The sequence below is a fragment of the Phyllobates terribilis genome, unplaced genomic scaffold, assembly GCF_046119375.1.
Source record: "Phyllobates terribilis strain yellow unplaced genomic scaffold, ASM4611937v1 Scaffold_11__3_contigs__length_659146591, whole genome shotgun sequence".
In the NCBI taxonomy this organism is placed as follows: Eukaryota; Metazoa; Chordata; class Amphibia; order Anura; family Dendrobatidae; genus Phyllobates; species Phyllobates terribilis.
The window spans coordinates 254,997,800-255,024,079 of NW_027362771.1; the positions used below are offsets into that span (position 1 = coordinate 254,997,800).

The 26,280-nt window shown below is 47.9% G+C and overlaps 1 protein-coding gene across 1 annotated transcript in view; it reads left to right on the forward strand.

The window, feature by feature from the left end:
• LOC141167251 (laminin subunit beta-4-like) overlaps positions 1-26,280 on the forward strand; it is a 409,239-nt gene that overhangs the window by 363,764 nt on the left and 19,195 nt on the right. The window lies entirely within an intron of this gene.

Here is a 26,280-nt window from a genome sequence, read left to right on the forward strand (position 1 = left end):
AAATACTCGAAGCTCGGCCCGAGCATACTCGGCGAAAGGGTTAATAGAACATACCCGCTCAACACTATCAAGGATGCCTTTCTGTGCAGCTTCTACGATGGGGACACTACGAGCCTATCTAAATCCCAAGGTTTCAGAAAACCTGCATCTCTAACATTGCAGTGGTCGTATTCATGTATCCCTTATAATAGCCAAGAGGAGAAGTGGTAATTAGCGAATACTAATGGTGCAATGGGGGGCTTGAGCTGTTATAGGGGAATACTGTTACTATAACTTTTATAGGAAAACTTTATGTGGCTGGCACTGTAAGACTGACAGTGTTATAGGGGGCATCGTGTGGCTGGCAACTTTTTGAGAAAAATGGCGTGCTTTGCATTGTATGAGGGAAGGTTTAAAAAAAAAGTTTAAAAGGAGTTTTTGAAGATAAAATGACTGTTCAAACCAAGCATAGCACCTTGTAGGGAGAATGCTACGAAGGTGCTCAGAGCACCTTTATTTCGGCCTTGTCAGTCATATTTCCATCTGTATCCGACCTCTAGATTCTGAAAAGCCAAAGCAGTCAACCAAGGAAGAGGGGTCACTGAACTGCTCGGCGACGCCAAGGGTGCAAAAGTATTCCTGGCAAACGTAGCAATAGATTTGGACTCTAATGGTATGATTTTTAGGGCTATGTCCCCTACAAAGACATGTGCTTGGTTGGAATGGTCATTTTGTACTGATAGATTTCCTTTTTTCAACTCATACTTTTTAAATACCTATCAACTTGCTTGCTTTAGAAATAGTAAACTCCTAATCAGTCACCTTCTCCTGATCTACTTACACCTCTCCGCTGCTGCTCCCGGTTTTTGTTGACAGGTTGTGATGACATAACGCCTATAATGAATGTCACCACAGTAGCCAGTAACTGATCTTAGCAGCTTTGCTGATGTCACCATATTAACAAAGCTTTGGAGCAGGAAGGTAGAGATAGAACTGGTGTAGTAGTCAGTAAGACAGTATTGACTTTGTTAATTTCAAATGCAGAACACTTATGGATTAAATCAGATTAACGATGGATATCCCCTTTAGTTATACACACTTTTTGCCAGTGAGTGGGTGTTACCTTACCAATTGTTTTGCAGTGACAACAGGAGCATTAGTAAAAGGGTGACACAGCTGAAACGTCATGGCTTTATTGAGACTGGATTTCTTACTTACTTTGGCTTGTCATTAGCCATGTAGTAAGAGGTTCCTATTCGTCTGCATTCTGCCATCACTATAGGTGCTAGAACGTACATTCTCTCACTTTCCATTAGGCATTGTGCATGCCATTGTCAAATGGCTTACCTGTCTCAAACTAAAAGCTTGCTTCTGATATGTTTGTATGCAAGTTTGACAACCAGCAAAGAGTAGGGGGCAGAGAACTGTCCCCACTAAACAGCATATAGTGTACAGCATGTTCGAGAGAAAGGAGACACCAGGTGTCCATTATAGTGACTTGTCAGGCTAACAATATCACTTTGCAAAAGTGTGTCAAACAGTAAAAAACTATATGCAATCTAAAAAAACATTCTGTAATCTTCTTGAGCTTTTACTAGTGCAGATAGTGCACATTAAATCTGTGCGCTTTACCTGGTCCTTAATTCACTTCCACCTTGGCACAGGGGCTTCAATGGTGCACACAACCAAGTAACTCCATCTCCTGCTCATTGCTGACTGCTAAGCTCATATAAAGGGACGCTTTTCTGTCTCTAGTAACAAAAGGAGACGGAAACAGATATTATCCCAGCTACAATGCCCTATTATACTAAGTGAGCACTGTGACTGCCATAGCCTGGGGGTGCTGTGATTTACATAATCAGGAAATATGTGACTGGCAAAGTAGTGGGCATTGTAATTGGTATAATCAAGAAGCGCTATGACTGCTAGATTGATGGGACCTTGTGGCTGGTATAGACATGGGGCACTATGGCTGACATAGTGATGGGGTACTGTGGCAAGTAATGTAATGGGGCTCTGTGGCTCATAATATAGTGGGGTTTTGTGGCTAGATTAAGCAGGAAGCACTATAATTGACAACATAATGGTGCACATGGTGTGGCTAGTAGATACTGACTTTCACATATTACTTTGTCTATGGTAAGTCAACTAAATATCACCTGTAGAATATCTACATTAAAAAATGGCTTTCCTATTTCTCTGCTTCTAACTACTGCTGCATATTGTGTACCAAAGCATTTTATCGTCTGAAAAGTAAGGTAGCAAATACTTTTGTTAGTCATTACATTGGTCATCAGATGAGGCTAAGGTTATTGAAGCGACAATGATCAGTCGAAGTGCTGATGATAGATGAAAAATAGACACAGTCCTTAGAGCTGAAACACAGGTTTCTATGCAATGAGTGTTCTTTGTTTTTTGCTTTCGATTTGGAGCAGAACGTTTATTTGGCTAAAAATGTCTTATTCTGAAGGAATTCTTGCATTTTTAAATGATTGGAAAAAAAAGACTTGTGATTGCCATAGAAAGACCATGCGATTTCTAAATAAACTATACATAGTATATATATTCAGCAAATATAGAAATTAATCTAAGAACAAAACAGGAGACAAAATCCCAAACTGAATGTGGCCAAAGCTGAACATGCACCCATAAACAGCAGCTTGTATTTTGTTGATGCACTTTGAAGAAAAGACCTAAATTCTGACATGTTGTAAAGGCAGAGAATTCAATAATGATATGGTAGATATCCAATTTATGTGCTATAGCTCAGCTGTCGAATCCTACACTTTATTACTTTTCCTTATAAGAAGATAGCACTTTTCCTTGACAGTTGGTTTTAAGTGGTAGCTCAACAAAGACATTCAATCCTACCAAGGCGAGAATTTAGCTTGACTAAACAGTATTAATGCATACCTTATAAAAGCATAAGAAATGCCTAAAACAAGTAGATACGCATACTACAGAACGAAACCACAGACCCTTACTCTGGGAAATTCCCATAATATAGGATGTGAATGGTGGGTGAATGAACAATGAGAATACAATATTCAGTAGAAGAGGCTGATTATTCCAATTACATGCAGACATCTGTTTCCCATAGTGTCTTGACATATTTTGATGTGAACCAGTTTCTCATAACTAAATGCGTAACTTAGATGAGATTTAGTTTTACAAGAATTTGAGGCCCACAAGAGGGTGTATGTTTTAAGTAGTCTTTTCTTTCTCTTACACTCCTGCTGTTAAATTTTGTTTTACTTTTTTGCCTGAAATACAATGGAATTAAAACGGAGAGATGTCTATGGGGTAACGCTTCTTCCTGTGGAGAGGGTCAAGTCAGGGTAAGAAGACTTATAAGCCATGCAGTGTCCCTGTGGGAATTTAAATATGCAAATAGAGGAAGAGGACTGAAAAGCTTGTGCCATATATTGGATGTAGTAATCCTAAAAGTCAATATCAACCCATTAATGAGCCTTACCACATGGCTTAGGATAAGAAGCCAAACTAGAAACTGCATGTGCAGATACAGTAGTGTTAAAAATAATAGCAGTCCAATATGTATAAATTATATTACAACATGTCAAACAATTTACCAGCTGGTGCAGTAGATTCTAAGAAAACCAACAGACTCAGCATTCAGGATCTGCATGTTTTTGAGTCTGTGTATGTGAATAATAATTGAAAGGGGGTGTGTTCAAAATAATAGCAGTGTGGAGTTCAATTAATGAGGTCAATCATTCTGTGAAGAAACAGGTGTGAATCAGGTCGCCCTTATTTAAGGGTGAAGCCAGCAAATGTTGTACATGCATTTCTCCTTGAAAGTCTGAGAAATATGGGTCATTCGAGACATTGTTCAGAAGAACAGCGTACTTTGATTAAAAAGTTGATTGTAGAGGGTAAAACTTATAAAGAAGTTCAGACAATGATAAGCTGTTCAGCTAAAATGATCTCCAATGCTTTAAAATGGAAAGCAAAACCAGAGAGACATGGAAGAAAATGGAAAAATAGAAGACTACCATTCAAATAGATCGAAGAATAGCCAGAATTGCAAAGGCTCAGCCAATGATCAGCTCCAGGATGATGAAAAGCAGTATCAAGTTACCTGTGAGTACTGTGACAGTTAGAAAACGCCTGTCTGAAGCTAATCTCTTTGAAAGAAGTCCCCTCAAAGTCCCACTGTTAAAAAAAAAACACATGCACTGAAGTGGATACAATTTGCCTATAGAGAAATGGAGAAACATTTTGTGGACTTGTAACGGGTCTGGGAGGCGGAACCTCTGAGCTACTATACAAGGGGGCGGTCCTTGTAAGGGAGCGGGTGGCGACCAGGCAGGCAGTCACAGCAGGTGACCGGGACAGTCTCTGAAAGAACGGGCAGGAGATCACGGCAAGTGACTGGGGCAGTCTCTGGGTGAACGGGCAGATGGTCACGGCAAGTGACCGGGACAGTCTCTGGAAGAACGGGCAGATGGTCACGGCAAGTGACCGGGGCAGTCTCTGGGTAAAGGGTTGGTACGACCTGTGGTGGCTGATGGTAGACTTGAGCTACCAGGTGAGCAGGCGAGAGTCTCTGGATAAACGGGTGGTCACAGCATGTGACGGCGGAGCCTCCAAGAAGACCAACAGACAGGCGGCAGATGAGCGCTCCCAGGTGAGCGGGCGAGAGTCTCTGGATAAGCGGGTGGTCACAGCACGTGACGGCAGAGCCTCCAGGTAGGCTAGCGGAGAGGCAGCAGATGAGCGCTCCCAGGTGAGCGGGCAAGCTGGTCCATAGACAGACTGACAGGAGTTGGAAGGCAGACCGTCGGACCTCAGGCAAGCAGGCAGGTAGCTGAAGTGCGCTCCCAGGTGAGCGGGCAAGCTGGTCCTTAGACAGACTGACAGGAGTTGTAAGGCAGACCGTCGGACCTCAGGCTAGCAGGCAGGTAGCGGAATATCAGGCAGGAAAGACAGCAAGCTGGCAGGAATCTGGCAGGTATCTGGCAGGTAACTGGCAACGGGACCTGAGGGCTGAAGCAGAGTAGTGAACAGTGCAACAACATTGCTCGGGCACCTCCATTTTGGAGGAGGTGCCTTATATATGGTAAAGTCCTCCGGCCATTGGCCGGGGACTCCTTAGGACGGCGCGCGCGGCCCCTTTAAGAGGGAGGGAGGGCGCGCGCGCGCGCCCTAAGCACAGTGGCCGGGAAGGAGCGCGCGCTGCCAGCAGAGCGGGAGAGGGACGCCGGGCACGGAGCAGAGCGGTGAGGGGAACAGCGTCCCTGCCTAGCAGAGGGCAGGGACGCCGGCACTACAGTACCCCCCCCTTTAGGCCCCCCCTTTTTTAGGCCAGATAGAAATTTAGCTAGGATGAGAGGGGCATGGATGTTCTCCCGGGGCTCCCACGTTCTCTCCTCAGGACCAAACCCCTTCCAATCTACCAGAAAAAAGGTCTTTCCTCTTACCCTTTTGGTGGCAAGAATGTTCTCTACCTCAAACTCGTCCTCAGCAGAAACCGGAGCAGGAGGCGTACCTGTAGACTTGGAAAAAGAGTTAAGCACCACGGGTTTGAGGAGAGATACATGGAAGGAGTTAGGGATCCGTAAGTTGGCCGGGAGTTTCAATTTATAGGCCACCGGGTTGATCTGACTGATGACCTCCAGAGGACCGATGAACCGAGGCCCTAACTTGTAAGAAGGTATCTTGAGTCGAACATATTTAGATGAGAGCCAGACTTTATCTCCTGGACGAAATTGTGGAGGATCCAGGCGTTTTTTGTCAGCGTGTCTTTTCATACGCTCGGATGACAGAAGGAGTGCGGACCGGGTACTCTCCCATATGGAGGAAAATTTGCTAACGAGAGATTCCACAGACGGGTTGTCCACAGAGGTGGAGACAGGAAAAGGAATCCGAGGATGCTGACCAAAGACTACAAAAAACGGGGATTTGGAGGAGGATTCGCTCTCGTGATTATTATAAGAGAACTCGGCCCATGGTAGGAGATCCACCCAGTCAGAATGGTGGGCATTAACGAAGTGCCGGAGGTAACTGGTCAGGTTCTGATTGATCCGCTCCACTTGACCATTGGACTGTGGGTGGTAAGCGGAAGAGAAGTCCAGGGTGACGTCTAGTAGTTTACAAGTGGCTCTCCAGAAACGTGAGGTGAACTGTACCCCATGATCCGACACGATGTGGAGGGGCAGGCCATGAAGACGGAAGATGTGGCGGATAAAGTCTTTAGCCAGCTCGGGTGCAGACGGAAGGCCTGGCAGGGGAATAAAGTGAGCCATCTTGGAAAAGCGGTCAGCGACCACCCAAATGACCGTACAACCGGCAGAGACGGGGAGATCAGTTATAAAGTCCATTGCTATATGCTGCCAGGGGGCAGCAGGTACAGGAAGCGGAAGGAGGCGTCCGGCTGGCAGATGTCTCGGGACATTGTTGCGGGCGCAGGACACACAGGCAGAAACAAAGTCTATTATGTCCTTGTGCAGGGTAGGCCACCAATAGTGCCGGGCAATAAGCTGGAGGGTCTTTTTCTGACCGGCGTGGCCAGCTAGTTTAGACGAATGGCCCCAGTGTAGGATCTTCTCCCGATCAGGTACTGAAACAAACGTCTTACCGGGAGGGAGACGATTTAGACTCACGGGAGCCACCTGCATTACTCTGGCGGGATCGATGATATGTTTAGGTTCTTCCTCGAGATCGGACACCAGAAAGGATCGGGACAAGGCGTCTGCTTTGACGTTTTTGTCAGCCGGGCGAAAATGAAGAACAAAATCAAAGCGAGCAAAAAACAAGGACCACCGGGCTTGGCGCGGGTTAAGTCTCTGGCATGCTGGAGGTAAGCCAAGTTCTTGTGGTCAGTGTAAATTATTACCGGATGAAGAGCCCCCTCGAGTAGGTAACGCCACTCCTCCAACGCCAGCTTGATGGCCAATAACTCTCGGTCTCCTATGGAATAGTTGCGCTCAGAAGAGGAGAAGAGTTTGGAGAAGAAGCCACAAGTTACCATTCTCCCGGAAGATGATTTTTGAGTAAGTACCGCTCCGGCTCCAGAGGAGGAGGCGTCAACTTCCAGGAAGAACTGCTTGTTGCCGTCCGGGCGATGCAGTACCGGGGCGGAAGAGAAGGCCTGTTTTAGGGAAAGAAAGGCCTCCTCTGCTTCGGGCGGCCACTCTTTGGGATTAGTACCCTTACGGTTGAGCGCGGAAATTGGGGCAGTCCGGGAAGAGAAGTGCGGGATGAAGAGGCAGTAATAGTTGGCGAAGCCCAGGAACCGTTGAATAGCCTTCAACCCCTCTGGTCGGGGCCATTTCTCGATGGCAGACAGTTTCTCAGGATCCATTTGTAGGCCGGTCTGAGAGATAATGTAGCCCAGAAACGGAAGCGAGGTCTGCTCAAAGAGGCACTTCTCATATTTAGCGTAGAGATGGTTCTGCCTGAGCCTGAGCAGGACCTGACGAACATCCCTCCGGTGAGTCTGGAGATCCGGAGAGAAGACCAAGATGTCGTCCAGGTACACCACTACGCAGGAGTAGAGAAGGTCTCGGAAGATGTCATTGACCAACTCTTGAAAGACGGCAGGAGCGTTACAGAGGCCAAAGGGCATTACCAGATATTCATAGTGGCCGTCCCGGGTGTTGAATGCCGTCTTCCATTCATCCCCCTGACGGATACGAACCAGGTTGTACGCCCCACGGAGGTCCAGTTTGGTGAAGATTCTAGCCCCCCTCAGACGATCAAATTTCTCCGGAATGAGCGGAAGGGGGTACTTATTCTTCACCGTGATCTGGTTAAGGCCTCTATAGTCTATACAGGGACGGAGAGAGCCGTCCTTCTTTTTGACGAAAAAGAAGCCTGCTCCCGCCGGGGAGGTAGATTTCCGGATGAATCCCCTGGCCAGATTCTCCTCAATATATTCGGACATCGACCGGGTCTCAGCAGCGGATAATGGATAAATACGCCCACGGAGAGGAGAAGTACCAGGTAACAGGTCGATAGGGCAGTCGTATGGTCTATGAGGGGGTAGTGTCTCTGCCTCCTTTTTATTAAAGACATCAGCATAAGACCAATAAGGAATCGGAAGTCCAGGTAGATTAGCTGGGGTAGGAGAAGGACGGACGGGATGAACGGGAACCAGACAGGTCTTATGGCAGCCCTGTCCCCAGCGAAGGACTTCTCCGGTCTGCCAGTCAAGAACGGGTGCATGTTTCTGGAGCCAAGGTAGGCCTAGCAAGAGGGCGTGAGAGAGTCCAGGCAGAACATGGAAGGAGATACTTTCAGAATGCAGCATTCCCACCTGCAGAGTAATGGATTCGGTGATGAGTTGGATGGGGCGTGGTAAGAGCCCCCCATCCACGGCAGCAACAGACAAGGGTACAGCCAGAGGTTTGGTGGGGATGCGGTATTTCTCTACCAGGGACTGTGAAATAAGATTCCCGGCTGCTCCAGAGTCCAGTTGGGCTAGTTCGAAATAACGGTTCTCCCCGTAGACGATTGAAACTGACAACAGCAGGGATGGAGAGGATTTATTCTTGTCTAGGTGGACCTCTCTGAGCGAACCTAGACACAGGCGTTTCCCGACCTCTCCGGGCAGGCACGGATCCGGTGCTCCTTACTGCCACAGTAGAAGCAGGTCCCCTCGGCACGGCGTAAGTCCTGACGGGTCTTGACCATCTTGGTCTGGTCGACCTGCATAGGCTCAGGAGGGTGTACCTGGTTAGAGACAGAAGGAGTGACGGGTTTCTGAAAAGTAGGAGCTAGACGTGGTAACCTCCTCTCACGGGTGACCTCTCTGGCACGCTCCTGGAACCGTAGGTCAATCCGGGTGGCAAGAGTTATTAAGTCATCGAGAGTGGTAGGAATGTCCCGACCGGCAAGTTCATCTTTAATACGGCCGGACAGACCCTCCCAGAAGACGGAAACCAGAGCGTCGTTATCCCAGGCCAGCTCCGAGGCAAGGGTACGGAACCGTATCGCATATTGGCCCACGGTGAGACTTTCCTGACGGAGGCGTAGCAACGATGATGCGGATGAGGTCTTCCGTCCGGGTTCGTCGAAGACTTTCCGGAAAGCCATGAGAAAAGCAGGCAAGTTGGACACCAGGGGGTCTCCTCTCTCCCATAGAGGATTTAGCCAGGCCAGGGCCTCCCCGGTGAGATGGGACATGATGAATGCAATTTTGGCTCGGTCGGAGTTAAACTGGTGGGACAATAGTTCAAAGTGCAGGGTGCACTGATTTATGAAGCCCCGAGCCTGGGCTGAGTCGCCTCCGAAGCGAGGAGGTGCAGAAAGCCGAGGTCCGGGGTAGGATATCATGGTGTTAGTGGACAGCGGAGCTGCCGGATTGCGAGACATGGCACTGGCGGAGGTTGTTGGTGGAGCAGTCAGAGTGTCCAGGCGAGTATTGACATTCCGCAGGTGACCCAGGATGGACTCCTGTTGGGACCTTTGACGGGACAGTTCATGACACAGGTCCGAGAGCGAGGGAGCTTGGGTGCCACCGGGTTCCATGGCCCGAGCAAACTGTAACGGGTCTGGGAGGCGGAACCTCTGAGCTACTATACAAGGGGGCGGTCCTTGTAAGGGAGCGGGTGGCGACCAGGCAGGCAGTCACAGCAGGTGACCGGGACAGTCTCTGAAAGAACGGGCAGGAGATCACGGCAAGTGACTGGGGCAGTCTCTGGGTGAACGGGCAGATGGTCACGGCAAGTGACCGGGACAGTCTCTGGAAGAACGGGCAGATGGTCATAGCAAGTGACCGGGGCAGTCTCTGGGTAAAGGGTTGGTACGACCTGTGGCGGCTGATGGTAGACTTGAGCTCCCAGGTGAGCAGGCGAGAGTCTCTGGATAAACGGGTGGTCACAGCATGTGACGGCGGAGCCTCCAAGAAGACCAACAGACAGGCGGCAGATGAGCGCTCCCAGGTGAGCGGGCGAGAGTCTCTGGATAAGCGGGTGGTCACAGCACGTGACGGCAGAGCCTCCAGGTAGGCTAGCGGACAGGCAGCAGATGAGCGCTCCCAGGTGAGCGGACAGGAGTCACTGGACAGGCAGGTGGTCACAGCACGTGACGGCGGAGCCTCCAGGTAGGCTAGCAGACAGGTAGCAGATGTGCGCTCCCAGGTGAGCGAGCAAGCTGGTCCATAGACAGACTGACAGGAGTTGGAAGGCAGACCGTCGGACCTCAGGCAAGCAGGCAGGTAGCTGAAGTGCGCTCCCAGGTGAGCGGGCAAGCTGGTCCTTAGACAGACTGACAGGAGTTGTAAGGGAGACCGTCGGACCTCAGGCTAGCAGGCAGGTAGCGGAATATCAGGCAGGAAAGACAGCAAGCTGGCAGGAATCTGGCAGGTATCTGGCAGGTAACTGGCAACGGGACCTGAGGGCTGAAGCAGAGTAGTGAACAGTGCAACAACATTGCTCGGGCACCTCCATTTTGGAGGAGGTGCCTTATATATGGTAAAGTCCTCTGGCCATTGGCCGGGGACTCCTTAGGACGGCGCGCGTGGCCCCTTTAAGAGGGAGGGAGGGCGCGCGCGCGCGCCCTAAGCACAGTGGCCGGGAAGGAGCGCGCGCTGCCAGCAGAGCGGGAGAGGGACGCCGGGCACGGAGCAGAGCGGTGAGGGGAACAGCGTCCCTGCCTAGCAGAGGGCAGGGACGCCGGCACTACAGGACTGATGAAAGTAAATTATATACCAGGGATCATGGACCAGGCAGCATATATTAAAATACTTGAAGAGGTCACGTTGCCTTTCGCTGAAGAGGATATGTCCTTGAAATGGGTGTTTCAACAAGACAACGACCCTAAATATACCAGTAAACAAGCAAAATCTTTGTTCCAGGCCAACAAAATTGAGGTTATGGTATGGAGTGGCCAGCCCAATCCCCGGACCTTAATCCAATAGAACACTTGTGGGGTGACATAAAAAATGCCGTTTCTGAGGCAAAGCCAACAAATGCCCAAAAAATTGTGGTATGTAGTCAAAGCACCCTGGGCAGGAATAACAGTTGACAGGTGTCAGAAGTTGGTTGACTCTATGCAACATAGATGTGAAGCAGTTCTAAAAAACTGTGGGTTTACAACTAAATATTATGTTAGTGATTCACAGGAATGCAAAATCCTCAAAAAAACAGTACATATTGTGAGTTTGCAAAGACAAATGCCGACACTGCTATTTCTTAGAACAGCCCAATGTTCATTTTTTGTTATTTTCTGTAAAGTAGTTAAAATTCTATACATTTCTCTTCATGTTTTGTATTAGAAAACAGTGTGTAATGTTCCCAATGCATGGAAATAAAACTAGTATAAAGATTTTGTGCTTAGCTCATGTTTTTGAACACACTGCTATTATTTTGAACACTACTATATGTGTTTTGGGGTGTGTGCCCCTCATCAGTGCGAAGCAGTAGAGCTGATTTGGCTTTTAGGATTGCTACATCCAATAGGTGGCATTAGAGTTCATTTCCTCTTCCTCTCTGAAGAGGCTATTTGCATATTTAAAGAAAATATATCTGCAGGCTTTTGCCACCTAATCCAAGAGGAGCATAATGTAGAGACAGAGACACTGATTAAAGTGGTGTATCACTTTTTGGGCTGCTTAGAGTAGTTGTGATAAAATCACTGTTTTATCAGCAAGTTATTATTATTATTAGAGTTTCTAATAAACCTGCTGCCAGATAGTCAAGCATATTCATGCGCTCTGTATAAAACTGCCAATCAGTGGTGTGGGAAGGGTTTTAGAGAGCTCAACGTTCAGATTACTTCTAAAACCTGCAGCAGAAAAAACAGTGGTTTTATCAAAATTAATGCAGGCAGCTCAGTAAGTTATACATAGCTGGCATCACAGTCTCTGCCCCTACATTATTCTGCTCTCAGATGGAGTAGCAAAAACCTGGTGACAGATTCCCTTTAAGCTACCAGAGTTAAATTGGATGGCATATAAGTCTCCTTACACTGACATGACACTCTCCAAAAGGATAAACGTTCCCTTTTAAACTTATTGTCAGAGGCCTCTCACCCAGCCAAATCAGACCTATTACTTTCCACTGATGGAGAGGAAACACCCCAAAGTATGTGTCTGTAAATGAAGTTTCTGGTTTGGCTTCCCATCCTAAGTCATATGACAAGGCTTGTTAAAGGGTCGATATTGACTTTTAGGATTGCTACATCCAATAGGTGGTGCTAGATTTCTCGTCCTCCTATTTGCATATTGTAGAGAAGCAAATATTAATAATAACATTATTTTACATAATTCGCTGAGTGTGTCATTGCAAGATAAATAACATTTCTTCTGAGATAAGACAGTGATGTGAAAGAATTCCAACAATTCACCCTCATTCAATGCTTTACTGATAATGTTCACTTTTGTGTACATATCTGGATTTGTTATCACAGTCATTAACTACTTCAAAGCTGACAAGAGCCTTGCTATAAAATTAGATTTTCATCAATGCAGCTTTTCTTCTATATTACATATTTCAGTCATGGAGCAGATTTACCAATACTATCTGAAATACACAGTGTAGCATTCGTCCTTACATACTTTAACACATCGCAAAACTTTTTGGGAATATGACGCACGTCACTTGAGCAATGAAAGGTGCAATCTACTTTTCCTAAATTGGAAAAAATTGTTGCACTTTACGTTTTCGGTTTGTGTAAATAAGGCAAACTTTGGGGTGTGTAATCATACAGCTAATTTTTAACCCATTCACCAAGGGGCCAATTTCCATTTTTTTCGTTTCAGTCTTACCCTCCCCTTCCTTCCAGAGCCATAACGCTTTTATTCCTTTGCCCACATAGATACACGAGGAATTGTTTTTTTGCAGGACGAGTTGTACTTTTCAATGACACCATTCATTTTACCACATAGTGTACTTGAAAATGGGAAGAAAATCCAAGTGCGGTGAAATTGTGAAAATAAAACGCAATTCTGACATTGTTATTTGGGAATTGTTTTTACGGTGTACATTTTGTGGTAAAAATGACCTTGCAATATGATTCTCCTCATCTCTTCATCAATATGATTACGGAGATACCCAACATGTCCAGTTTTTTTATTATTATTATAGTGGTGAAAAAAAAAATCAGAAGTTTACAAAAAATATTTTTTTTGGGTTGTGCCACCAATTTCCGAGACATGTAACATTTTTTTTTCAGCCAATTGAGCTGTGTGATGACTTATTTTTTGTGGAGTGAAACAATGTTTTTATTAATACCATTTTGAGATAGGTTTGACTTTTTGATCCCTTGCTTAAGCGCTCAGCAGAGAGCGCAGGACAAATGTGAGTCGAGCCTTATTCCAATTTTTGGGAGGCAGAATGAACAAATAGAAAACAAGAACAGTTCTTATCTCATCCGCTTATTTCATCCTTCATCATACTGGCAGCGTCCGTTCCAAACATTCATTGCAGTTCCAGCAACATAATTTTGGCGTTCTTGAATTTTTTTAGTTTACGGTGTTTACTGATCGGGTTAATTGTTTTTATATTTTGATAGATCAGACTTTTCTCAATGCAGCAATAAGGGTAGGTGCTCACGATGCAGAAATGCTCAGGATTTCTGCATCTCCCTGGCAGGAAAAAACGCATGCGGATTGTACATGCGGTTTCCTGCCAGGGACATGCAGAAATGAAGTGTTTTTCACTTTCATTTCCGCATGCGGGTTGACAAGCGCTTCCCAAGCGATTTTAGCATCACTTGGAAAGTGCTTGTCAACTTCACACTATATAAATCCATGCAGCCGGCATGGATTTATATAGTGTGTGAATGTCAAAAAAATAAAAAATAAATATATACTTTACCCTCTGATGGCCCCCGGTGTCCTGCTTCGCTCGGTCCCGGCTACCGGCAGTGAAGACTTTAGGACCTGCCGACGTCAGCGTCACGTGACCCGTCACATGACTCTGATGTCAGCGAAGGTCCTTCTTCATTCAACCCCGAAGTGCCGGGAACCAAGCAGGAGCGCTGCACCTGCTGTCCGAAGGTGAGTATATATATTTTTTTTATTTTATTCTTTTTTTTTTTAATGGTACCTGGGTCTGGATGAGAGTCCTCTCCTCCACACCCGGGTACCATCCGCAAATTAGACCGCACGGAATGCGCACCAACATATACAGTGATGCGGATTCCATGCGGTCTAATGCAAGTCAATGGCGGCAAAAAAGCAGCTTTTCCGCAAAATTAATTGACATGCTGCGGATTTTTGAGCGCAGCGTTTACGCTGCGGAAAAATCTGCATCATGGGCACAGCACATGCGGATTTCAATTGGGGAACATTGCTGCCTTTCTACCATGCGTTTTTAATGCGTTTCCGCGGCGTTTACGCAACTGCAAAAACGCCGCGGAAACGCATTAAAAACGCATCGTGTGAACTCAGCCTTACACGTAAGTGTGTTTTTTTATTCTTTTTTTTATTTTCAATGGGGAAAAAGGGGCTTGATTTCAACTTTTAGTTTTTTTTCATATACTGTATTTTAAACATTTTATTTTTAATTTACACTGTTCTTGCATCGCAACATATAGCAAAATCACAGTCTCCTTCGAAGCCCGGCCACAGGAAGGTTTCAAAGGAGCTCCGTAATGACAGGCACAGGGGTCATAAGCTGACCCCCGGCTGTCATGACAACTCATCTGCGAACTGCGATCACATAACGTGCTTGCCGATTGAGGGAGAGAATGACACACACACATGCTGGCGCATGTTAAATGCCACTGTCAGAGATTGACAGCATTATTTAACAGGTAAACAATCGTGGGTGGGGCACCACTCCACCCGAGATTGTTAGCGGCAAGTCCTGGCTGTAATACACAGCCATCACCTGCCAGGTATGGGACGGGCTCGCTGAGTGAGTCAGCTTCATACACCCGATTCCGACTTGTGCGGCTGATGTTATGTAGGGGTTAAATAAGCCTCTCTGAACATACTTTACTTATGAGTTGCATTAAAAAAATATATTACCAGAATGCCAATTAGCTTTAAAAATGTTAATATTTTTATCACTTATTTTTATTTATCATTTAAACCGCAAAGTTCCATAATAACTGCCCTCTCATAAGCACTAATGTATATAATTTAGTAAACCTGTGAGAAATTCAATCTCCACAGAAATCTATCACAAAAAAAACAATATAACCAGTAATAACTCTACATAAGAACATACAATGGTCACATGTTGGCCTAGATAGGTGTTCTGTAAGGTATAATCATTCTGTGAATTCAGTGTACTGTAATGAAAATATTAGAAGGAAATGCAGTGATTTACTAGATAGGTCTTCTCTGATTAAAGATGTTCACTATTATTTTTGTATCCATCTGACACATACCTCCATGAGGACTTCTCCTGGCCACGATCCATATCTCTAGAGTTTACAGCCCAAACATTTGACTTTTTTCTTTACTAGCACCTTTCACATCCCCTACATACTATAAACTTCCAATTCTGATGTTGTTCTCCTGGTAAAAAAAATACAGAAAGCAAAATTACCCTTAAACGCAACTTGTCACCAGAAATAACTCTGTTAACCTGCAGATATGTGGTTAATCTGCAGGTTAAGGCTGTGTGCCCATGTAGCGTTTTTCAAGCGTATATTCTGCGGAATTTCCGCAGCGTAAACGCTTGAAAAACGCATGTAGATCCGCACCCCATGGTCCCCAATGGCATTCCGCAATGTCAATGCCCATGCTGCGGATTTTTCCGCAGCGTATATGCTGCAGTCAAAAATCCGCAGCATGTTCATTAATTTTGCGGAAGTGCCGCGGAATCAATGTGCGGATGGTACCCAAGTCTGGAGGAGAGGAGACTCTCATCCAGACCTGGGTACCAAAGAACCTGTAAAAAAAAGAATAAAATAAAGTTTATACTTATCTTCTGATGTTTTCCCTCCGTCGCGCTGTTGTCTGAAGGACCTGCCACGTCATTGAGTCATGTGACCCACCACATGACTCAATGACGTCACCGCAGGTCCTGCACACAGCAGCGTGAGCCGCTCAAGCCTCCGGACGGGGCAGAGAATGCATCAGAAGGTGAGTATAAAGTTTATTTTTTTATTTTTTACCATTCTGAACAAGTTGTCAAGCACTTTTCCAAGTGATGCTTGGAGAAGTGCTTGATAACCCGCATGCAGAAATGCATGCAAAGACGCCTCACAAACGCTTCTACCTGGCGGGAAAACCGCATGTAATATCCGCATGCGATTTTCCCGCCAGGGAGAAGCGTAAAAAATATGCTTCAGGTCCGCAACGTGGGCACATAGCCTAAGGCTATGTGCCCACCATGCAGAAATGCTCCGGATTTTTCCTGAGCGTTTCTGCATCTCCCTGGCAGAAAAAAATGCATGCGGATATTACATGCGTTTTTTCAGCCAGGGACATGCGTTTGTCACGCGTTTGGCATCATGCGATTTCGCATGCGGGTTGTCAAGCGCTTTCCAAGCGATTTTTAGCATCACTTGGAAAAGTGCTTGACAACTTGGTCACACTATATAAATCCATGCAGCCGGCATGGATTTTATATAGTGTGACCAAGTTAGTTAAAAAAAAGAATAAAAACGGTAAAAAATAAAAAAAGAACATTATACTCACCTAACGATGGCCCCCGGTCTCCTTCTCCGGTCTTTCCGGTGTCTCGAGGTGGTGTAAAAGGACCTTCCATGACGTAATTTAGTCATGTGACAGGTCACGCGACCGTCGACGTCATGGAAGGTCCTTTTACTCCATCACGAGCCACCGGGGAGCCTAGACGTACCGGATAAAAGACCGCAGGCCATCAGAAGGTGAGCATAATGTGTTTTTTTATTTTAAATTCTTTTTTTTTTACAGGTACTATGGTACCCGGGTCTGGATGAGAGTTTCCTCTTCTCTAGACCTGGGTACCATCCGCACATTGAATAGCTTAATATCCGCATGTGCACATATAGTCATGCGGATATTAACCGATTCAATGCAAGTCTATGGCGGCCAAATCGCCGCGATTCTGCAAAATAATTGGTAGTGCTGCAGATTTTTCCGCAATCCGCAGCTGAAATATCCGCAGCATGTGCACAGCACATGTGGATTATCATTGGGGAACACAGCAGACCTACTAACAAGCGTTTTTCAAGCATTTCTGCAGTGGAATTGCCGCTGCGGAAACGCTTAAACCCATAGTGGGCACACAGCCTTACACCATTATTATGCTGCCCGGCAGTTGCACGCAGGCGAATGCAAGGGGGAGAAAATTAACTTTATTCTCTCCTCCAGAATTCGGTTTCAGTCATGGGACGGTGCAGGTTCTGTCACCGCTCTGAGAATACAGAGCGGCTGCTGTAACGGCGCCCCCCCCCCCCCCCTGACTGACACTCTCTTTGCATTTAACAATGAAAGCTGTAGTCACTGACAAAGGATTAATTTAGTAAATCATAGGTTATACTAAGACTTAAAAAACTATACTGTGTATCAATCTGCTCAGCCTCTCCCTGCTCTGTAACAGGGTGCCTGCAGATTACACTGCATTATCAAGATGACGGGTTTCCTTTAACATAGCTGTGACGCCTCTTCTCGGAAGCCCTTTTCTTTACCCTGAGAGATGGGGGACTCGGAGTCGGGTCCTGTGATGGAGAGATGGGGTGCAGCCGTGGACGGGACCCGCTCCGTGCCCAGGGCCATCACAATTTAAAAAAAAGGATGGTGTGGGCTTATCTGGGTTGAGTGGCTGATTACGACTACGCCACCTGTGGCACCTGGTGAAGGCCACCAGCGCTGCCGCAGTCCGCTGAGGCCTGGTGTTAGGGCAGCCGACGATGTTACTACTCCCCACAGGCGGAGCAAGGCCTCAGGGCAGAGAGAGACAGGATGGAGGGGGTAGTAGTAGAGGAGACCGGTTGCTGCGTCGTGCGGTGTAGCGCAGAATAACGAGTCCGGAGGCCATAGGGGTGAACTTCCAAGGCTTTACTCACATAAGAGATGGCAGAAGGAAGGCGACTTCCTGCTCCTCGCGGGGTTCTACGGTCACCAGGAATGGGGGACCGACAACCTCCGAGTAAGTCCAGCATTAGATCAGGACCCCACACCAGAGTGTTCCTGAACTACAGACCGTATCCTTTCCTGTCTGTGTGTGTAGATAGGCCGGGTCTCCCTCTGAACTCCTCTCAGAAAAAAGGGCACGGGTGGCAGCTCCGCTCCTTCCGATACCCGGTGGGATCCTCAGGGCCTACCGGGCTTTCCTGACCAGGACGTAGAGTAGCAAGGTCGGGTGTCGGGGGCCGTTACCCCTCTTGCAGCCGGACTCCCTCTGAATATATCAGGTTGGCGAGGACAGGTGGCGTACACCGCTCCGTCTGCATCCTCCCTGGGATCCATTTGCTATGGAGCTACACTCTTAAGCTCCGGGCCTTCTTGGTCATGGTCCTTGACCGGGTTGAGACATTCATTATCTGCAACCTGTCCCTCGACCCAAAGGCTAAGGTACGAGGGCCGTGTCTCCGTCCTCTGTAGGCCCACACAGGATCCACACTCAGGGTGGGAGATCACAGTAATTCACAGTTCAAAGACCCTTCAAAAGACCATGAACCAAGATGGCTTTTTATTAAATATGAAATTTAAAGTGTCACTAAAATGTGAGTCCTCCACCCTCACCCACTAAATGGTTCCCCTAGCTCTTGGTTCCCCAGTCTCCCTGTAACCAGGAGGGCAGCACCTAGTGCATTCTAGCCCCCTCTGGTGGAGAAAATGTGGTGTTGGATGTGGAGGTTGAGTCCTGACCATCACACTGTTCTTACCTCAGAGGAGGAACACTACACTCCATTAAGAAGTGCAGCATCCCTGTGGCGGTCGAACCCTCAGGGGTGCCACATAACAATGGCAAACAGATAGTGTCACACACTGTGATAATGCATCATGGTGTAATAGTACTCTCTTGGTTTAACCATTTAGTGACCAAGCCAATTTTAACCTTATTTTTTTTAATTTGACCAGTGCGACTGCATGTGCTAATAACTCTGGAATGCTTCAACCTATCTCAGTGATTCTGAGATTGTTTTAGACGGGTTAAAAGTTTTGTAGCAATTTCTCTTTTTCAAGAAATTAACAAAATCTGTATCTTTAATCTTTAAGGACCTATTCAGATTTAAATGAACTTTGAGGGGCCTATATATTATAATCTTCCAGAAGTTATACCATTTTAAAAACTGCACCCCTCAAACACTTCAAAACTGCTGTCAGGAAATTTTTTACCCCTTCAGGTGCTACACAGGAATTAATGCAAAGTGGAATAAAATAAAATTGGAGTTTTTACTCTAAAATGTTGCTGTAGCTCCAATTTTTTCACTTTTACGAGGAATAGTGTAGCACCCCGAGGATTCGGCTGCTACAGGGGTATTGCACCTCAAACCAGAGGTGTGGTATTCCACTCCCGGGTAAGGATGGAGTGTGGGACTGAGCTCAGATAGCTGCATGCACTACACTCACCCCATTTCCGGGGGACAGAACAACGGTACTCCCACCAAATAGTTGTGCAGGTATGACAGCGTCTGTCCCTGGCTGGAGTGGGGAGGGGGGAGGAACATCCCAGTAGTGTAGGGGCAGATAGGGGAGGGGCTCTGGGCATAGAAACCCCCGTGCAGCCCACGGTCCCCGCGCCACCGGGACCGTAATCAAGTTCCAACTGGAGCACGGTTGGGGCTTTATCAGGGATCACAGGACCCCTGGCGACGTCTTCGTCACCCGTAGGGATGTTGAGTCCCACCTGCCAGAGGGACACCGCGGACGTGACCTTTACCTGGGTGATGAGGTCACCTTCACCCGGCATCAGTGCGCTAAAGGACCGTACGCCCTTCACGTGCACCGGTTAACGGAGGAAGAGCTGCGGTATGAGGAAGATCAAGAGGACCCGGACGGGTCTGAAGACTACCCTCAGGAGGAGACAAGGAGAGGACACCGCTGCTGAAGGGAAGTAGCATAAACTGAAGCTGTATATAGTTACCCGTAGGGGTATTTGTCATACTGCTAATTAAAGTGTGTTCCCCGTCGGGACTAGTGTGAATTGTTCCCCGTGTGCCCCTATCCCCACAGGCTGAGGACTGTGAGCAGCCATTCCTTATCCCCACAGGCTGAGGACTGTGAGCAGCCATTCCCCTGTTCCCACTGGCCGAGGACTGAGAGCGGCCATATCCTGTGGTTAGTTGCGCTTCCTAAGGCGCCCCCTACCGGTTTTATAGGAGAACTGTTTTTCTATCAGTGATTGTGGCACTTTACCTGGTCACAAGTTGCACGGTGGCCAGGGATCAAGAACGTTTATTATGGAAAAGTTGTATATCAAAAGTTTATACTGCTAGAATAATATATAAGAAGTTACCTGTCATGTTATATTTGCTGATAATGTTTTATAATGTTTTACCTGTTAGTGTATGTTTTAAAAAAAAAAAAAAAAAAAAAGTTTGTAAGTTTTGGTATGTTTTACTCTTTTCCAGCCCGAGGACGTGCTGTGGTTTACCAGGGGGGAATGTAGCACCCCGAGGATTCGGCTACTACAGGGGTATTGCACCTCAAACCAGAGGTGTGGTATTCCACTCCCGGGAAAGGATGGAGTGTGGGACTGAGCTCAGATAGCTGCATGCACTACACTCACCCCATTTCCGGGGGACAGAACAACGGTACTCCCACCAAATAGTTGTGCAGGTACGACAGCGTCTGTCCCTGGCTGGAGTGGGGAGGGGGGAGGAACATCCCAGTAGTGTAGGGGCAGATAGGGGAGGGGCTCTGGGCATAGAGGTAGGAGCCCATTGGGTGCTAGTCACCTGGGCTCACACATAGAGGGAGTATATATGGTGGGCACCATCTAGAGACAGGGTGAGTTCTGAGAGAGAGTTCAGCCAGGAGGGCTGACAGGGAGCTGTGGCTCCGGCTGGGCCCAGCTCCAGGGCCAGGCCTGTAGTGGAGAGAAGGAGGAAGAGAGGCCCAGAGACACAAGACAAGAGGGAACCCTGAGATCCCAGAAGTAAACCAGAAGGGTGAAGGGTTGGCAGAAAAGGGTACCGGATCCCAAGCTGGTAGAGGCTAATCATCCTTAGCCAGGAACCGGAGGTCGTGGACAAGTTTTGGCGCGACACCTCGCCATATCCACCAGGAAGGCAGACCACGAATAGGGTCAGGGAAGCCGGGACAGGTTTCGCCACCAAAAGGCCCGAGGGAGCCGGACATAGGTGGGTCCCTGGTGAGGACGGCCAGTAGGAAGGAAGAGAGGGGAGCTCAGGACCACGCTCTGGAACTGCCCGGGAGTTGGCCGAGTCCCGTACCTGGTGGACGCAGCACGGCTTGGGTGGTCACTCTTGGCCGAAGTGACCGGAGCAACACCTGTGAGTAAAAGCCTTGAAACTACACCGCACGTCTCTGAGCTTCCTTGCTTCACCATCACCACCACTGTCATCTACATCTGCTGCCCTGAGGCCATACCCCTCCCGTTGGGGGTTATACCATCTACGCTGCACAATCCTATCACCGGCCTCAGCGGTCTGCCCTGCAGCGGCGGCCTCATAGCCGCAATCAACGGGTGGCGTAGTCGAACATTTTAACATCTACTGCAAAACGCTGCTGCCTAGTTTGACTCCCTGGGCACGGATCGGGTCACCGCCACGAGACTACTACCCCCATCTGATCCGGATCCGGGTAAGCCCTCCCCCGTGCGCGCGATGCCGCGCAATGAAGGCCCAGGGGCGCGTCAATAGCACAAGAAAATAGACCCCATATTTTGTTACCTAGTTTCTTCTGAGCGTACTGATACCCTACATGTGGTCAGAAACCTCTCTTTGGACAAACAGTAGGGCTCAGAAAGGAAGGAGCACCATTTGAATTTTGGAACATAAATTTGGGTGAAATAGTTTGCGGGCACCATGTCACCTTTGCAGGGCCCCTAAGCCACCCAAACAGAAAACCCCCACATGTGACCCCATTTTGGAAACTACACCCTCAAGGATTTTATTCAGGGGTAAAGTGAGCATTTTGAACCTACAGGTATTACATCTAATTTGATAACATTAGGTCATCATATTGAAAATTGTCATTTTTTTATCACAAAAATGTTGCTATATCCCCAAACTTTTCACTTTTGCAAGAGCAAACATGAAAAAGTGTACCCCACAGTTTTTTTTACTGACTTTCTTCTGAGCACGATGATACCGCACATGAAGTCAAAAAGTTCTGTTTGGACACACGGCGAGGCTCGGAAGGAAAGAAGTGATATTTGGTATTTGGAATGTAAATTTGGCTCAAATAGATTGCAGACACCATGTCTCATTTACAGGGCCCCTGAGGTAACAAAAAAGCAGAAACCCCCACAAGTGACTGAATTTTGGAAATTAGAACTATCAAGGAATTCATCAAGGACTATGTTGAGCATGTTGAACCCATAGGTGCTTCACAAAACTTTTCAAAATGTAGATGTGAAAAGGGAAATTACATTTTTTCCCCTAAAATGTTGTTTTAGCCCCAAATTTGTAATTTTCTCAAAGGATAATTGGATAAAACGGACCCCTTAATTTGTTACTGTTACAAACTATCTCCCAAACGCGATACCACCCCATATATATTAAAAAACTGCTGTTTGGGCACATGGCAGGGCTCAGAAAAGCAAGAGCGCCATTTGATTTTTTTGAGTGTAAATTTGTCAAGAATAGATTGTGAATGCTATGTCGCATTTGATGACACCATGACATCCTAAAACAGCAGAAACCCCCCAAAAGTGACCCCATTTTAGAATCTAGACCCCTGCACTGAGCATTTTTAACCTACAGGTGATGCACAAAACTTTATAACATTTAGATGTGAAAGCAAAAAGTTACATTTTTTTTCCACTAAAATACTGTTTTAGCACCAAATTTATAATTTATATGAGGTGGAATAAGACAAAATGGACCCCTCAAGGAATTCACCTGGGGGGTGGGTAGTGGGTATTTTTAACCCACAGGTGCCTCACAGAATTTTATAACATTGGGACGTGTAAATATAACATTTTAGTGGTATAAATTTATTTTTTTTATTTGCTGCAAATTTGTCAGTTACATAAGGGTTAATAGGTGATACTGAACCCCACAATTTCTCCAGAACGCGGTGATGCTCTATATGTCATCGTAAGCTACCATTAGGCCACACGTTCAGGCTGAGAAGGCAGGAGAGCTATTTGTCTTTTGGAGCATAGATTTTGCTAGAATATTTTGTGGGTGACATTAACAGAGCCATTAGGTTCCAGAAGAGCAGAAAAAAACAAAGTGACCCCATTGTAGAAATTCCATCTCTATATAAATTCATCTATGGCTGCAGTGACTAATTTGTTACATCCATGTCAGGCTTTATTCTGGTGAATTGCAAATATTCCAGTTTAGTGCCCATACATTGTGCCCCCACACAGTGTATTGCCCCATATATTGTAGCACCCCCATACATCATTCCCAGCTTGTGCTTCTGGAGACACACACTCCTCATGAATTATTAATCGGGCTCTCCCCACTACAATAATGCCAAACATATGGCTGCTTTCTGAGGTTTAGGCACAGTGGGGCTCAGAAGGAGGGGGGCATTTGGATTTGGGAGCCCAGAATTCACTGGATTTTATTTGAGATGGGTGCCATGTCAATTTTCCAGAGTCTTTGTTCTACCAGTAATGTGGGATCCCCTATATTTCCAGTGACAGATGACAGACTTGAGTGGGGGTTGGTTTTGTGCGGGATACGTTAGTGGTTTTTTTGGTAACATTTTGGGATACATAACATTTTTTGATCACTTCCAGTATAAGGCTGGGATCACATTCTTGTGTTCTGATCACTTACCTTGGGGTTACCATGTAAATCTCTCAAAAATGTGATTCAGATGAAACCCCTGACAGAACCACTCACTGCAGTGAGGCAGATGGAGATACTTTGTGTAACGGGTCTGGGAGGCGGAACCTCTGAGCTACTATACAAGGGGGCGGTCCTTGTAAGGGAGCGGGTGGCGACCAGGCAGGCAGTCACAGCAGGTGACCGGGACAGTCTCTAGAAGAACGGGCAGGAGGTCACGGCAAGTGACCGGGGCAGTCTCTGGGTGAACGGGCAGATGGTCACGGCAAGTGACCGGGGCAGTCTCTGGGTAAAGGGTTGGTACGACCTGGCGGCTGATGGTAGACGTGAGCTCCCAGGTGAGCGGGCAGAAGTCTCTGGACAGGCGGGTGGTCACAGCATGTGACGGCGGAGCCTCCAGGTAGGCTAGCAGACAGGCAGCAGATGAGCGCTCCCAGGTGAGTGGGCAGGAGTCACTGGACAGGCAGGTGGTCACAGCACGTGACGGCGGAGCCTCCAGGTAGGCTAGCAGGCAGGTAGCAGATGTGCGCTCCCAGGTGAGCGGGCAAGCTGGTCCATAGACAGACTGACAAGAGTTGAAAGGCAGACCGTCGGACCTCAGGCAAGCAGGCAGGTAGTTGATGTGCGCTCCCAGGTGAGCGGGCAAGCTGATCCTTAGACAGACTGACAGGAGTAGTAAGGCAGACCGTCGGACCTCAGGCTAGCAGGCAGGTAGCAGGATATCAGGCAGGAAATAGACAGCAGACTGGCAGGAATCTGGCAGGTAACTGGCAACGGGACCTGAGGGCTGAAGCAGAGTAGTGAACAGTGCTACAACATTGCTCGGGCACCTCCATTTTGGAGGAGGTGCCTTTTATATGGGAGGTCCTCCGGCAATTGGCCGGGGACTCCTTAGGACGGCGCGCGCGGTCCCTTTAAGAGAGGGGGAGCGCGCGCGCGCCCTAAGCACACTGCCGGGGAAGGAGCGCGTGCCGGAAGCAGCGGGGAGAGCAGCGCTGGAGGACGCCGCGCCAGGAGCGAGGAGGTGAGAGGGACGGCGTCTCTGCCTAGAACGGGGCAGAGACGCCGATGCTACACTTTGGACTCAGTCTGGTCTCTGTTCTGGTGAGATCCATCTTTTTAGGCATGCACAGAACTTTGGTCGTTTACAATTCTGTGCTAAAAAGATGCCTAAAATGATGGGAGATTGCTGGAACAGAGACTAGAGTCCAAAGTGTCTCCATCTGCCTCATAAGAGAGTGGTTCCATTAGGGGTTTTGTTTGAATCGCGGTTTTGATGATTTACACAGATTTATGTAGCATCGGCGTCTCTGCCCCCTGCCAGGCAGAGACGCCGTCCCTCTCACCACCGCGCTCCCTGTCCGGCGTCCCCCAGCGCTCCTCTTCCTGCTCTGCCGGCGCGCGCAGCTTCCCGGGCACTATGCTTAGGGCGCACGCGCTCCCTCCCTCTTTAAGGGGCCGAGCGCGCCGCCTTAAGGAGTCCCCGGCCAATTGCCGGAGGTCCTCCCATATTTAAAGCACCTCCTCCAATATGGAGGTGCCCGAGCAATAGTTGATGCACAGTGTACTTACCTCTGCTTCAGCCCTCAGGTCCCGCTGCTAGCCTGACTACTAGTCCTGCTCGCCAGCCTGACTATCAGTCCAGCCCGCCAACCTGACTACTCTCCAGCCCGACAGTCTGTCTTCCATTCAGTCCGCCAGTCTGTCTATGGGCTTTGCCTGCCTGCTTACCTCGAAGCACCTGCCTGTTACCTGCCGTGCCTAACTGGAGGCCCCTTATTGCTACCTGCCCGTCACTTGCCGTGACCACCTGTCTGCCTACCTGGAGGCTCCTGCCCGTCACTTGCCATGACCACCTGTCTGCCTACCTGGAGGCTCCTGCCCGTCACTTGCCGTGACCACCTGACAGCCTACCTAGAGGCTCCTTCCCGTCACTTGCCGTGACCACCTGACAGCCTACCTAGAGGCTCCTTCCCGTCACTTGCCATGACCATCTGACAGCCTACCTAGAGGCTCCTGCCTGTCACCTGCCGTGACCACCTGTCAGCCTACCTTCAGGCTCCTGCCCGTCACTTGCCGTGACCACCTGTCAGCCTACCTGGAGGCTCCTTCCCGTCACTTGCCGTGACCACCTGACAGCCTACCTAGAGGCTCCCGCCTGTTGCCTGCTGTGCCCATCTGCTGTATCGGTCAGTCCCAGCCATCTGACCCGTGGGAGTCACCTGCTCTCTTACAAGGTCGTCCCCAGAGTAGCACCTGGTCCCTTTGCTCGGTCCCTCCCTGGTCACGGAGTCGTTAGCCACCGTACGACCTAGGTCGGTCTGAGTTGATACTTAGTTACACCCCTCTGGGTCCCTCCTTGCACTGCAGCACAGAGGTTCCACCATCCGGATCTGTAACAATTTACACAGAAGCCCCGGTGTAAGCGCTCAGCAGAGAGCGCAGGATAAATGTGAGCCGAGCCTTATTCCGATTTTTGGGAGGCAGAATGATCAAATAGATAACAGTACAAGAATA